Below are 3,321 nucleotides of genomic sequence, written 5' to 3'. Positions count from 1 at the left end.
TATCTGTCACCATCAAGTATGTTACATTATTATTTTTATTTGATTATATTCTTTCTCTATCACTAGAAGGTAGGGATTTGTGTTTTTCAGCATCCTATACTCTGGACAGTGCCTGGATTATGGTCTGTATTTAATGTATATTCCTCAATTCATGAAAGATTCTTAATAAAACAGTAGTATACATTATTCTTGTGGAACAAGCTGACAGTGGAAAAGGAATTCCTAATGAGAAATAGCATTAAGGATGCTCAAATGGAGACCAGACCATACACAAAATATTGAAATTTATTTATTGATTGTAAAATATAAAGGTAGGTTTTATGGTAGGTTACTGGTCTTTGCTTGTGTGAAAATTAGTCATTTATTTTCTCTATCTCCTGGTAGTCACCTCCAAAACATGAAACCAAAGAATGACACACATTTTTCAGAAATTCTTCTTCTTGGACTTTCAGAGGAACCAGAATCACAGCCCTTCATATTTGGGCCTTTCCTCTCCATGTAGCTGATCACTGTTTTAGGAAACTTGCTTATCATCCTGACCACCGTCTCTGACTCCTACCTGCACACACTCATGTAATTCTTCCTCTCCAACCTGTCCTTTGTAGACACCTGTTTCACCTCTACCACCATCCCAAAGATGCTGCTGAACGTTCAGACTGAGAACAAAGTCATAACCTATGAAGTCTGCACTTCCCAGATGTATTTTTTCATTTTCTTTGCAGGATTAGATGACTTTCTTCTGACAGTGATGGCCTATGACTGGTTTGCAGTCATTTGCCACCCCTGCACTACACGATGATCATGAACCCCAAGCTCTGTAGACTGGTGGTCTGGTGTCCTGGATCATGAGTGCCTTATATTCCTTGTCACAAAGCTTAATGGTGTTGCAATTTTCTTTCTGTTCAGACTTGGAAATCCCCCAATTTTTCTGTGAACTCAATCAGGTGGTTCAAAGTGCCTGTTCTGAGACTTTTCTCAGTGTCATGGTGATGTATTCTGTGGCTGTGCTCCTGGCTAGTGGTCCCCTTGCTGGCATAATTTCCTCATACTCTAAGATAATTTTCTCCATCTGTGGAATCTCCTCAGCTCAGGGGAGGCATAAGGCCTTTTTTACCTGTGCATCTCACCTCTCAGTTGTCTCCTTATTTTATGTATAAACCTAGGAGTGTAACTTAGCTCTGATGGTACCCACAGCTCACACCCAAATGCAGCAGCCTCAGTGATGTACACTGTGGTCACTCCGATGGTGAGCCCCTTCATCTACAGTCTGAGGAATAAAGACATAAAGGGGGTTCTGAACACATTCTTTGAGCCATCTACACCTCTAAAAGGACTAATTGTCCTGCATCTGAAGAAGTGCCCTTGATTGCAGGGCTAAATGCTTCAGGGCCAGAAATTGTTTGTCTTTGATCTGATGGTGGAAGTAAAACTTACTTCTTCTATTTTTTCCATGAGTGTCCATTTCTTTGACTTCAAAATTTTATACAATTTAAGTAACTCACTTTTTAAGCATTCTGCTTAGTTTGATATTTAGGCAGTTTTCCCACTTGTGCTTTCCTGCTTAACAAAATGTTTCCAAAATTTGTATTAGTAATTTTTGGAAATTCCCTTTTCTTTCCTGAGGCAACATGGATTTCTTAAGAATAATTACTTCTCTAATGACATTTATTATCCAAACTAATGTTTCTGTTGTTTTCCAGAAAGAATAGTCACAAGTTCTATTTGTTGTATCAAAAAACCCTGCAATTAACCAAGGCAATTTCTACAACTTTATAAGAGGGAGAAGTGAAAAATCAATGTTTTTCACATTTGTCTATGTCATACTTTTTATGTCACCACCTTAGCTCCTTATCCTGATAATGTAGACTTTAACATATAATGTGATTCATAGATAGTAATTGAGTTTCATTCTTCTTATTAGGATCCTGTTCTCTTATTCAGATCTGTGCCCACAGTGCCTACCATAATAACTGGAAAAATGATGATCAAATACATGACTCCAAGTGAAGTCTACACAGAAACACAAATTGGAATCAATAGATTGATTTAATTTGGCCTTTGAGTCAGGATGCAGCTTAAATAAAACAAAGAATAATTTCAAATGATACTTTCTATTACTAAGTAAAATAATTCTTTTTCTAGCTGCATATCTACACATTGAATTCTGAAAGATTGATGTCCATGTGTAAGTAGGTTTTGTTATTGGGAGGAAGGACTGGTCTGTGTGTTTAAGCTTTTTTAGTGGATTATCATCCTTTTCATCTTGAAAATTGTCAGTGCTGCCTATAGGTAATACCCCTTCCATGACTCTAAATAAAATAAAAATTTTGTCATAACCACTAAATGGACCATGAATATCAATAACAATATCATCCTTTATATAATATACATATATCCTCATGGTCAACTAGACTCTCTAGAGAGCTTGAAATCCTGTCCATCCATGTGATTCAAAGTCACAGTTTTAAACAAACTTGCATGTCCTCCCAACCTCTCCTGCTTACCTGGAAAGAAACCTCAGTGGAGTGAAATTTTAATACAGTTATCTGATATAAACTTCAATAACAGAGCAATTGTGAATGCTAGCTTTAAATATCAGAACAAATGCCTCGAAGTATAAGAAGCAGATTATTATAATTGACCTCTGTTCTCTTCAATTTTGATTTTAGTTAGTTATTGCTGCATAACAAGCAATTCTTATAGCAAATGGTAATACAGTGTCTTTATTATCTAATGAGATAGTATGGTGGGGAGTTGTTCTGATTTCTGCTGGGCTCCTCATGCATCTAGATTTAGCTGTAACTCTCTACGTTGTATTTCTAAAGCTCATCAATTATGCTATGTGCAGCTGTATTGCACTTCTTTCTTCAATGAATATATGATAGTTTACTCCAATTATATATGTAGATTAATCGCATAATTTATGCAAAAAATAGTTTGTCACATGAAAATGGCCTTAATTTAATTTCACATTTCTAGATCCACATGTGACACTTTGCTTTCATCTTAGTTATAAGACGTATCTCCCAGGTGTGGCTCAGCTGCCTGTGCTCTAGATTCAATTCTGAGGCATGCAGTACTAGAATTTTTTAACTTTAATTTATTAGAATATAATTTCATACAATAAACTGCATGAATTTAAAGTGTTAAATTTGCTGAATTGAAAGAGATATGCAAATTAAGAGTACATAGTGTACAGTCCATTTTTATATAAATTGGAAGATGCATAATAAGTTTGTTCTGTTTTGTGATTGTTAAAACTTTAATCTCCCTTAACCTCAGTTTTCTTATTTCTGAACATAATTGGGACACAAAACATAA

General features: G+C 35.6%; 1 pseudogene; it reads left to right on the top strand.

Moving 5' to 3' along the window:
• The first annotated feature begins 397 nt into the window (after positions 1–397).
• On the top strand, positions 398–1,366 carry LOC139080591 (olfactory receptor 7A17-like; annotated as a pseudogene).
• Positions 1,367–3,321: the final 1,955 nt, after the last annotated feature.

Source organism: Equus przewalskii, chromosome 31, assembly GCF_037783145.1.
Source record: "Equus przewalskii isolate Varuska chromosome 31, EquPr2, whole genome shotgun sequence".
Taxonomy (NCBI): Eukaryota; Metazoa; Chordata; class Mammalia; order Perissodactyla; family Equidae; genus Equus; species Equus przewalskii.
This window is presented reverse-complemented; position numbering and strand designations above follow the sequence as displayed.